The following is a 13,137-nucleotide window of genomic DNA, read 5'->3' as shown; positions in this document are numbered from 1 at the left end:
CAGGTTTATCTCTGAGGAACACTGCCACCTGTGGTATGGGGGAATGAAATGCTCCCAGTGAGTCCATTCGCCCGATCCTTCCATTTTGGTCTCCTGGACAGATATGATTCCTTTATTCCAGCCAGGATGCCCATCCTTTCTTTTCTAGCACCTACAGGTTACTTAGTTCAACAGATTGACATACTAGACAGTTTAAACTAATTACACCAGACCCAGTGAATTAATGTCACCAGCAAGATACAGTATTGTTCAAGGAATTAAGGCTAGACTCTCTGTGTCAATACCTGAAATGGAGTGGGTCAGACCCTCAGCCATGTCTCACTGGTGACAATCCTAAACATAGGGGTAGGTGCTTCTTCATAAACAGTGCTAAGGGAAATGTCAGAATCCAAAAAACATCAGTCATACAATTGCTTCACATTTCTGTCCTGAAGGAGACACGGTTCAGTAACAGTAGGCTTGATTGCCAATAAAGACAAGGACACTAAAATTTTTAACCACCAATGCCTTAACTGTATTTGTAGCATTTAACAAAGCATTATTATAACATATCTTCAATCCAGTTATTTAGAATATTCATTCTCTTAACTGATAATTTTTACATATTTCCAAATTTCCGTAGCATTTTTACTAGTATGGGTTTTTATCTATATTATACTCATGAAGTGATTTGTACCGTAATTTTTATACAATAGCGTATGCTGCACTCCGTATATGAAATATGCCACAAAAATAAATTCATAAACATTGCAGAACAATAGTGTGTTTGGGGTTTACATGTCCTCACAGTGTATGTGTACATAAGATATTTTGGTTTTCCCCTCACATCTTCAAATACATGCAGATTAAGTTTATTGGTTCTATATAACTGAGTGTTTGTGTCCATGACTGTACCCTGCAATATACTGGTACCTCTGGGTTATGGGCTACCACTGTTCATTTGCTGCATCGTCATCTTTAAATGTCTTTCACATGTCATTTCCAACAGCTATATTCCGCTGCAATGTAGAAAAAATATAGCAACTCAGAGAAAGAAAATCAATACTGCTAACAAAATAGCAGATAACAAAAACCATAAAGATGAATTAACTCTAGTAACTTCAGAAATTACAAAGTACCCCCAACCTGCACTCAGTATAAAATATATTCATAATAATTTTTGATAAACCTGATGTGCATTTGCTAAAAGGAAGGTCAATTCAGTCATTTTTGTACTGAGTTCCAGGAAAAACAACATATAAAATATTTATTACTAAAACATAAGGAAGCAGCATTCTTCTTTGTTCCAGTTGCTGCTAGATTAGTTTCTAGTTAGCCTTTGCTGAAATCAGTGAGGATCTAAGTGAAGGACGAATATTTCCTTTACTTTATGTTGCATTCTGTTAATATGTTTGTCCAACATGCATCAGCATGTTTAATGCATATGAATGTGAATATTTGGAAACTGAGTGAACTTGGGAAAACAACATATAAATGAAAAGAGAAAAAGACAAAGTAAATCCAAAACCGTCCTTAAATTGCAGGCTGTTGTCTTGTCCTCCCTTCTTTCTCACCTTCTGACCTCAGATAGCGCTTTTTTTGTCCTGTTGTGCCCTCTCTTGCTCTTACTATATGACCTTACTATATGAACTTTTTTTGGGCAAAACCAGAAATCATAGTCAAGGAAGCAAAACACTTATTACCAAAAATCCTAAACAAAACTTGCCTTTATTCCTTTAGATTAAAAATGTCTCAGCTCTATTTTAATATAAAGTACAGAAGGTTAATTCCTGAAACTCCTCACTTTTAAATAAAATACTGTACAAAAAGGCTTCAAATGCAGTGGTGTTTTGGCATGACATTTTTGGTGGCCCATACCCAAATTTTCTTCAAGAAATGATGAATTGATATGTCCCAAATATGCTGCCAAAGTTTCACAATGTAGATCAAGTGAATAACAATGACATGTAAGTCTTGCACATGGACAATATATTTTACTACACTGAAATAATGTACTCTTCATTTGTTTTCTACATTAAAAAATTACAGTTGTTTGCATATACACCTTGAGATGGATATTTTATTTTTAATATATAGCCTGTTAAGTGTGGCATAGTAGTGCAGTGATTAGCACTGCTGCATCACAGATCCAGCACCCTACTTAGCCTTTGTCCGTGTGGAGATCCTTCTTCACCCAAGATGTTCTGACTTAGTTCTGGCAATTCCTAAGTGACCCCACTGTCCTTGTGTGCATAAGCGGCCTCACTGATGGACTTGCACAAAGTCCGGGGCTATTTCATACCAGGCGAGCAGTGCTACTGAGACAGACTTCAGTTCCCTGCAACCCAAAAGTGGATTAAGTAACTTTCAGAATGTTGTTTATAGTCTGTTAGCCATAATCATTAAAATTAATTTGTAATCATATAATTTCCCATTTCTTCGGTTTTTCAAAATTATGTATTTCAATTAAAGGCCTTAAAGGGGCTGAAAACTATCAAAACAACTTCAAGTACAAGGCAATAACTGACCCAGGATTCAAAGGATGGCAATCAATCATAGCCCACCCATTTATATAAAATAGAATAAATACAGTACAAAACTAATACATTTTCTATTACTGTGGCCATAAACTGATAAATGACATAAACTGTGGAAGTTCCCTTTTTTTATTAGATTTAGCCTTCTTCCAACCATGTCCTTTTTTATCACTTAGATAATCTTAGAACCTGTAGATCTGGTCATTGCTGATGATGAGCAGACTGTATTACAGGCTTTGCTCAAATTGAATAGCAGACACACCTTTACCTATTGACTTCTTGTTTATATACGTAATGAAGTCACATCTTCAGTTTCAGATGTTTTCAAATTTCTTAGTTTGCCAAAGTGATCCTATTATTCAGATAAAAAAGATTGTTGTGAGCGTAGGCAGGAGGTTGGCCACTCTGCCATTAAATTTGAAGTTACTTTGCTTTTGCTTTTCAATACATTGTTGGGAAGGCTGCCAGGCAGTTTTAACGCAGCAAAACCTCCTGTCCTTGCAGAATTCATAAATAACCTTGCCAAACTATCTTAATGGAGCTGGAGTCAGGTAAAACTTGGCAAGGCTTGAACTGCAGGCTGAGATGTTTTGTGTGCCTTTGAAGTGGGGCTTGAAGAGGTTTGCCCTGATTTAGAAGAATGAATGCTGAGTGCACTCTACTCCATGTTAGGCCACAACCACTTTGTCCTAAGCAACGTTGGCCTAGCATTTGAATGCACCCAACTGTCTTAGTTAGGTGTATTTCACTTGATAATTTGTCAAATCTTGTGCTACACAATAGCTGGTTTCTAAAAACTAAAAAAAAGATGTTCATTTTATATTGATTCATTGTACAGCATGTGCTTTTTACTGAATGCATATTAAAATCTGAAAAACAAACATTGCTAAATAAGAGGGTTTTTTTAATCCCCAGGATGTAAAAATAGATTTAAGTACATAATTAAATGTGCTGTCTATAAAGTGAAACTTTCTATAGTATATAAAAGAACTGGATAAAGTCATCCTATCCCAGCAGCCCTGGTCGCAGTTCTGGAACCCATCCTAGACATTGATTGTTCATCATAAGACACACTCATGCACACTCATCTGGTATGTCAAAGATCAATCTAATTAAATCCTAAAATATGGTTGGAAAATTCAAGTGCCTGGTAAAAATAACACAAAGACACTTAATAAACATGCACAGTTTTAGGGGTACAGCTAGTATTTTGTTTTGTCCTGTGTTATTGTGGGTTCTTAACATTCCTCTTGATATGATTATAATGGTATACAGTATAAATTTTGTGTGACTTCTTGTAAAAGCTGTCCAAACAGCACCTGCACTACTATACTTAAAGCTCACAGCTTAGCCATTTTAGTTTTTCTTATCTATCACTGATAAAGAATTTATTTTATAGGCTCCAGCCTCCTTTACCCCTAAATTGGACAAACCAGGTTTGAAAATTTTATATTAAATACATGTTAGACAGACATGTTATACCAAGATAGACAGATAGATATATGGATAGATAGATAGTACTTTATTATTCTCCAAATGAAAGTTTGCTTGCTCTAGCAGCTATGGAGAGCTAAAAAATCTAAACAAGTGCAAAATATCTCATTAGTGCGTGACCAAAGACTGAATAATCATGAGGTACTATTGCCATACTTATGGCAGTATGTTGGTTTTAACTGGCTATGGTGGTGTTGGGCTTGATAGCAGGAGGCATTATGTAGATTCATTGTCTGTATGGCTTTTAACACACCATGGTGGAATGATCCCTTGACTAAGAGTGCTCTGAGACAATATGTCATGGACAGGATGGATCACATTAACATTAATGGCCTCTAATTTTGCTATCCTCCTCCTTTTTGTCAATGAGTCCAGTTTCAGTCCTTTAATGTATCTCACTTATTATTAAGTCGTTTAGTTAACCACTTCTCCACTGCCCCACCCTTGAACTGGATAAATATTCAGTATAAAAACATATAAAAATCATTTTCAATATTCAGAAAAGCAATTGTTTATTTCCTCATTGATGTCCTTCTGTTTTAAGAATATTTTTAATGTCACTCTGTCCTTCCTGGTCCTTTTAATTTTACAGTTGTTAGGTTTATGAGCGCTTAACGCTGGCTGATGAGCAACATCTTCTTTTTTATTTTGCTTATTTTAATGCCATTTACACACCCTTAATGCTAGCAATTTATTACTCTTTTACATTTAAGGTAACAACATTGCCAATCCACTACACAGTGGTGGCACCAAGCAAATATTACATTAAAATGAACATGATAGGTTTTGCATGTATGCAGGAAAAGGGCCTAATTTCAGAATGACATCACTTGTTCACACATACACCAATCTTCTTGTCCATCTTAGGCATCATGGACTGCAGGCTGACATGTTTTGTGTGCCTTTGAACGGGGGCTTGAACGTAACAGCGAACATAATGCAAGTAATCAGCAGTTAACCTGGCAGCATTTTTATGGGCTGTGGAGGAAATTGCAGTCCATGCAAACCATGCACACACAAAGAGGACAATAGTGACACAGAAACACCCAACTCTCAAAGTGATCTGGGGTCCAAGAATTGTCCAACAATTATAAAAAACTAAAGTGTCATGATTGCTTTCTTTTTTCACATTTTTTATGCTTTTTTCTTTAAGGAATTCTGGCAAATTTTATGCTTCTACCAAGGTTTTGAAACAAAGGGATTATGGTTCTGAAATAATATTTTAGGTTTAATGCATTTCTGAAGAATGTGTAAGTTATTAGCATTTGCCACAGTGCCATTTTGTTTTTCCTTGGGCTCTGCCATTTTCTGGTTTCCATCATCTTGATGTGGATCTTGGTTGCTAACAGGCATGACCTAACATTCAGTAGTCAATTAGTGACACCTATCAATCCAGTCCCAGCAAGCATCAAGCACAAGGCAGGAACAATCCCAGGACGGGGCAGCAGGTCATTGCAGGGTGAATATGAGCACACACATACACTTGGAACATCAATTTAGCATCACTAAATCCTCTAACCTGCATGCCTTTGGAAGGAAACCGAAGCACACAGAGGAAACCCACCAGGAAAACATAGAAACTCCAGGCAGAGGACACCTGGGATGTGACTACCTTACTGTGAAGCACCATCACGTCACTGTGCTCTCACATGTTTAATTATTAATAGTGTACATTATTTAAATGAAGTTAACAATTTATCTGTAAAGTGAAATATACATACCTTAATGCATTTCATCATAAAAATGATATCAAATATACATCCTAGTAATCTAACAGCACACAGTTCCAAGAGGAATAGCTCTCGGAAATCTAAATCAGCTTAGAAGCCAGTCATCACCATGGGAAAAGAAATACGCACTCTCTTCTAATTCTTCCATTTGCGATATCATAACAACGCTAAGGCAGCCAGGGTAGTTGGAATAGTTTGGCCATTCTGTGCACCACTATATCGTTACAGAATGATTACAATCAAGTGCCTTCAATTTGTAAATGATATGAAATTAATTTTGGTGTATTTGATAAAGTCTGCGTCATGGATGCGAATCTAAAAAATAAAGGGAAACCACACAGAAACAGTAGCACTGCTTTGACACTGGGTGCCATCTATTTACAAAACCAAACAGAAACGTGTATATGCATGGTCTGAGCCTGCCGTGAAAATGTGCGTAGCGTTATGCCAAGTTTAGTTTCAATACATTCTGAGTTGAACATGGAAACGAGTGTATGCAACATTTTTGTGCGCACTGTTTATACATGAGGCCCCAGGTCCTTTTCTTAAAAAATACATTGTCTCTCCTCGAGTCAGTAAATAAATTCAGCTACACATCTTTAACCAAAAAAAGCATGTTGTTGCTTTTTTAGTGGTGAGTCACAGACAAATACTACAAAAGCAATAATTCATAGGATGAAGATTTGGGTTTTGGGAACAACAACCAACATAGAAATAAACCAATAAAAAATAAACATCTGTACAAATACAGCTGTACAATTGTACAATTATCAAAATGACAAAGGCAATATGAGGTGACTGAGCAGTCTCTTCTTGGATTAGTTAAACAGAGCTGTTGAAAGTCATTGAAAAAAGTCAGATGATGCTGTCTACATCCTTTTTAGGGAAGTGGGAATAATGATATGTTATGTATATCAGAATGGGGATTTCCTTTGCTGCAGTCTTCTTTTATGTAGATGTGTACACCTGTTGCGTTTTGAAAAATAATCATGATTAAACTGTACACAGACAGCATGTGGCAAGCACAGAATCAAACCTCTGTTGCTATACAGGCAGACCTTGCTTTTGTTTAGGTTCCTTGGTAATCATTTTCTGAGAGCTTTTGTCTATATTGACAAATTTCAGGACAACTTTCCACTGTTTTGCCATGTATTAAGAACTGTTTTTAATGTTTTACAACAATTTTTTTTCTACATGTTGCATCCACACTCTCCGTCACTCATGCTTGTTTTACATCTTTAAATATTCGTTTCTTTGCTTTAATAAGGTATTTTATTACTCTGTAGTGGTTTTCCTAGAAATACTTAGGAATATTATGTTTAAGTCATTTTTGGGGTAAAAACCATCAACAAAGTTTGCAATCTAGTTAGGCAAGTTTGGTAGGTAAGAGTATTGTGTTCTGCAGTTTAGACTCCATGAGATTGGGTTCTCATAACAAATATTGCAGAATATGCTGTAAAGGTGATTGTGTCTTAATTTAAAAGCATAGGAAATTACAGAAAAGATTATCCTGTTCAAACTATTGGACTTTTCCAAAATCCTATGTACAAACATTTCTCCAATGGCGTATCCAATAAATTCTCCAATGGCTGTATCAATTACATGAGTGGAAAGTTTATTATTTCTTGGGAGGACTACCTAACTGACAATGGGTTGGCAGAGGTAAAGGCAACACAAGGTTAGCACAAGACATGACAAAATCCCAACGAACGCCATGTTTAATAGCAGGAACAGTCTGGCACATGCCAGTGTGGGAATGCAAGGGTCATATGGGATGTGGGTACAGAATTCACAGGGACAAAGAGCTGTGAGCTGGGTGGAAGTCATGTGGTACACCCTCCAAAGAATGCATTACATACACACACTCAGAGTCCTGCTCTTAGATAACAGTAGCGCATGCCAGTGTTGCTGACCCTCTCATTGTAAATATAGCAAGTTTATTACTGGAAGTCACACAGCCCCAGAAAGAAACATAAACCATACTGCAGTTCTAACAAAGCAATTACAAGCTCAAGAGCACACAGTCAATAGTCACTCCATGATGGGGTTTACAGCTACTTCTGTGCCAAATAACCTTTTGAGATGAGAATCAAGAGGAGATTGGGGTAAGCACTCAACTGGCACAAAGAAGAAAGGTCAGAGTCTGAGAGAGAGAGCAACAGAGACAGGAGATAAGAAAGGCAGTGCTCCAGTGAGGTCTTGTGCTGGGTAAGTGAGTGAACCACCTTGTCACACACGCTGGGGTTTGAGACTCACTTAGAGTCAGCGGGGCTTTGTTTCTGTTCAGACTGTTTGTATTTTATGTTCTTTCTGTTGAGTATCCAGCCCTATTTTTTTTAATAAAAGCAACAATTTAAGTTAATGTATGCCTACTTGATGTATTTCTAGATACACAGGAATGATATAAGGGCTCTCTCTTGCCACACTAACCTCTGTGCAAAAACAAAATACATACAAGGAATATGACATTATATGCCCAAGGAAGTTTTTAACCTCAGTTGTGAAGTACTAGCTACTTCAGTGGAATCCTGGCACTCCAACAGTTCTAGGAAGTAAACATCAAAGAACTCTGTCATTGTGCAGCAAGTTTATTAAACATGGAAATGTCTTTTACAATTAACAGTAAAACACCTAAAAGTGTGAAAAAAAACCGCTTACAACTGTTACAACAAATAGTGCTATGACTCCATGTCTTCTAATCTCATGAAAATGTGTGAAAATAAAGAGTTTTACTGTATGATATATTAAAGGTTAATATACAGTACCCATCCGCTTCATATGACATAACCTTCAACACCTGCTGTCACCTTGTAGCTTTAACACCTCAATCTAACCTAATTAATCTATCTTTCTTTTGTTTTGGTTTGTTTTGAAAGCGATTTAATTTTATATTGTGGTTTACAATGTCTACAGTCATCAGAAGTAGCAGCAGTTGACAGTCAGCACCTTAACACTTTAAATATTCATCACGCAGTCTTAATTAGTGGCTTAATTGTTTTAGCACCTGGACAATCAATGCTAATCGCTGGTGTAAGCTCGTATGTCAGAGCTGTCCTTTCAAGAGAGAAGACATGATTGCAGCAGCAATATTAAGAAGAATAAGAAATGTGACTAGTTATTCATGAGCTGTGAGGAAGGGTAAGTTCCCATACAGGTGTTTTTGTATTCAGGGTCAAGATGTCAGTAGATATTGTAATACAAATTGATAAATATAGTAGCCAATGAGTCCAACTACAATAGACTTCCAATGTTTGAGGTAGCCAGGGTTTAATCTTTTATTTTATTCTCAGTGTGAGCATGAATCACTAAAAGTTAACCCTCTTCTTAACTATGTCACATTTATGTATGATTAAGTTATTCATTTATTGTTTCATCCATTCATTTTTTTTAATTGCCGTCACATCAATATCACAAAACTGATATTGGCACATCAGTGCATGTTGTAATCGTGATTTGTTTCCACATACTTGGTAAATGTGCCCTCTGTTTAATACAATGTAAGTTATTTTGGAAGTGTTTGAACCACTGCTCTGCCATTAGGAGTCATCCACCTGTAAATTCAAGTTAAATTTAAATCTGAAATGCAACCCTAGTGTTCTTGCATTGCCTGCAAATGAATCCATGCAGCTAATGACAGAACAGCCAACAATATGACCCTCTTTAGTTTGCTCATTAACACTGAAATACTGACATATTGTATATACTGTATATTATACAACATATGTATCTCTCTAGGGCGGCACGGTGGCTCAGTGGTAGCGCTGCTGCCTCGCAGTTAGGAGACCTGGGTTCGCTTCCCGGGTCCTCCCTGCGTGGAGTTTATATAAAAATGGATGGATGGATATATATATATATATATATATGAATGGAAGAGAAGGTCTGTGATACGGTTTGCATATTTGCAGCTGGAGATCCACAAAGGGAGAAAAAATGAATCATGTATCATAAAGTAGTTTTTATTCCTGAGCTTTCAACCCCTACCAGGGGTCTTCATCAGAGGATAATGCTTAGACTTACAAGAATCAAAGGCAATATAATAGCAACACATTAAGTGGGGGGGGGGGGGGGGGGGGGAGGTGACCAAGTCAGTATGATCAAGAAGGGGGGGGGGGTTTGTATAGTTTATTTATTATGTACATGTTCTTCTTAAGTTAGCATATGCTGGATTTATGTCCAAGTGTCTGTTGATGGCGTTTTCATTTCATAGCCAAGACTTGGCCAACTCTCTGGCACTTTTAGTACTGGCCTTAAATTTTATTTTTACATTGTCTCAGTTGAATGTGTGTCCTGTTGATTTAGTATGTGCATAGATCAATGATAGTGCGTCCTTTCTTCTGATGGCGTTGCGATATTCCTGTACACGTGTTGAGATTCTTTTTGAAGTTTGTCCTATGTATACCGCTGAGCAAGAATTGCATGGGATACTATAAACTGCGTTTCGTGTTTCTGCTGTCGATTTCTTGTTTTTGGCATTAAAGAGGACTGTGTGCAGATTGTTCGTGGGTTTGTGTGCTGTTCTGATGCCCCACTTGGTCAGGATGCGTGCTGTACCTTCTGACACTTAATGTGTTGCTATATATTGCCTTTGATTCTTGTAAGTCTAAGCATTATCCTCTGATGAAGACCCCTTGAAAGCTCAGGAATAAAAACTACTTTATGATACGTGATTCATTTTTTCTCCCTTTGTGGATCTCCAGCTGCAAATATATATATATATATATATATATATATATATATATATATATATATATATATATAGGGAGAGAGAAACTCCTAGCTATCCATGGATTCCCTTTCTGTGGATTCAGTTTGGAGGGGCCTATCACACTTGAGCAACACATGAGGTTGATTAACAATACATTTAATTTATATAGTGCCTTTCCCATGCTCAAAGTGCTTTAATAGGTCTGTGATACTGTTAGATATCAAAGGTTGCACACATGGTACACTGAATGAATCCATACAGTATGTGATTGGCAAGTGAAGCGCAGGTAAAACATTGAATCCCATTTGCGATGGGCTTGTAATTATCCCCCACAAATGCGGAATTCCCAGTAAGTGTGGGTCATAAGCTCGCCCTGCTTAGTTCTTGCTTTTAGTATACACAACCCATCCCTGCTACAGATGTCTATGGACCTGCAGTTGCTTGTGGCCATCCACAAAAATGTTGGATTATTAGTAACATTGAATTCTTTCCTTTTTTGGGTTTGTTTGTGTAACTGTGCACTACTATGAACTGGCAGCCATTCAGGACTGGTTCCTGCCTTACTCTCATTGCCTCTAGGACAAAGTCTTGTTCTCTGTAACTGTATTAGAACAAGAAGGATTAGAAGATGGATAAACAGGCAAACCATTGTAACATGTTCTTATGTAAGTTGCCTATTGTAATATTGTCTGGTCAATAAAAGCAATAAGTAATCAAGAATAAAACCCTATTAATTTTTTACATAAGGCAGATTTTTCTTCATTGTTATTTTGCACACATAATGGATTTTTTTCTTAGTATTCATTTACTATTCATGTTATTATATACCATACTGGGCTCATAAGTGGAGTGACACTTGATAAAATGGAGCTGAATTGAATTCTTGTTTAGGAATAAGCCAATGCCCCTCCACCCTTATAAGCTATTGGAAAAATATTCAGTAGACTTACAAGTTGAGCAAACGTTGATTTGTTGACACTAGTCACTCAACCCGTGTTCAGGGTTTTTAACATTCCTCACATGTGTCCATTGTTACTATATACTATTATTCCTTTTTGTTTCAACATTTGACTATTCCCTGCAGTGCTCTGTTTACACAAGACAGCTGTTAGAAGTCAAGTGAGCTTAAACTCCAAGGAGCTGCAATGTCAAGAATTAAGTGCAGTAACCTGGGCAAATTCTTTTTTAACTTAGCAAATTCTTAACAAGTTGAGAGGTGTTGCAACAAGCAAGCACATCTTGGAATGGTAATGTTTTAATTGTAAGTTTGTTAAAAGGAAGTTGCTATTAAAGTTATACTTAACTTGGCATTAAATTCTTATACAATAACTTTATATTCTTATGTTTCTGAGTACTATACATGTATTGTGATGGGCTCGTGTCCCAGTTGGCTCCTGCTCTGTGTTCCATAATAGAGAAGGTAGGTGCAAATATGAACGAATGAAAAAACAAAAACAGTTTGGCCATCCAGGGATCAGATGAAACTTTGCATATTTGCTATTTACATGGTGGGTCCCGGAACATGGACAGAATTAATGGGTATCTACAGAAGGTCACAATGTTGTGGAGATTCCATACTTTGTGAAAACGTTTTAAACCCCGGTGGAGCAGCACCTGCCTCTTCTTCAGACCTGCACACTGTTTGAGTTCAAAGCAAGGTGCTACAGTTAGCACCCTGCTTGGAAGCCCATCTGTGTTTCTCAGACACAACAGTCAATTTAACAGAAGATAAATCCAATGAAAGTCAAACAGACACTTCCATCACTTGGGCCTTTTGTTTTTTTTCTTGGTGGATTTCAAAGAAAAACAGAGCTACCTAACCAAATGAGATGAGGCATGAACTCCCAGCTGTGCTTTTCACACTGCTGCATGACCCCCAGCGGACAGCGGCTGACCTAACATCACATGTTTAGTCATGTCGGAAAGCAAACTCTAAGTATACCCACTATGTATATTTGAAACACAGATATGGTATATGCTACAGTGACTTGATTTCAGCCAAAGCTGTATCAGGAGATTAGTTCCAGATTACCTCATGCATTTAGTGTATTTTGTACAAAGAATGAAGGATTGGATCGCTTAACTTTTTTTTTTTTTGGCTGACTGCACTGTATTCTGCATTAGGGAAAACTAATAAAATACATCCTGCTCAAATGCTTTCAATGACTTCCTAGGATTTGCTGTTTTTGCTCCCTTGGTTAATGCTGTGTTCGTATTTGCCCTACAAGTTTGTTTTGGCAACATTTTTAGTTTAGTTTTTTTTTTCTTTTCAATGTCTCTGTGTGGGTTGCAGAGTTAATTGGGCAGAGAATGATTTAATAATATCTTGGATCTGAATAATTTGAAGATAGATTGATACTTTAAAAACAAAAATAAATACATGAAAATCTTGGAATAGCCAGATACTCAGCTCAAAGGCATCCACACCCTGAGACAGGAAGAAACTTCCTCTTTAAAAGAGTCACGTCTTGCTAGTGACTTTCCGAAACCCTCATTGAAACTGAATGAAGTGTGAAGGGTTTACGTATGCCAAGAATATTAAAATTATAAAATGAATTTTAACTTCATTATGTGACCTGAACTAAATGAGCTGTCCCACATATTAGTAGCTGAGAACATGTTTGTGCCTTACTGAGGCATCTAATCTAACACAATTAGACTGCTATCTCTTGGCTTGGCAGTCCTTTAGTTT

Source organism: Erpetoichthys calabaricus, chromosome 7 (genome assembly GCF_900747795.2).
Source record: "Erpetoichthys calabaricus chromosome 7, fErpCal1.3, whole genome shotgun sequence".
Taxonomy (NCBI): Eukaryota; Metazoa; Chordata; class Cladistia; order Polypteriformes; family Polypteridae; genus Erpetoichthys; species Erpetoichthys calabaricus.
This window is presented reverse-complemented; position numbering follows the sequence as displayed.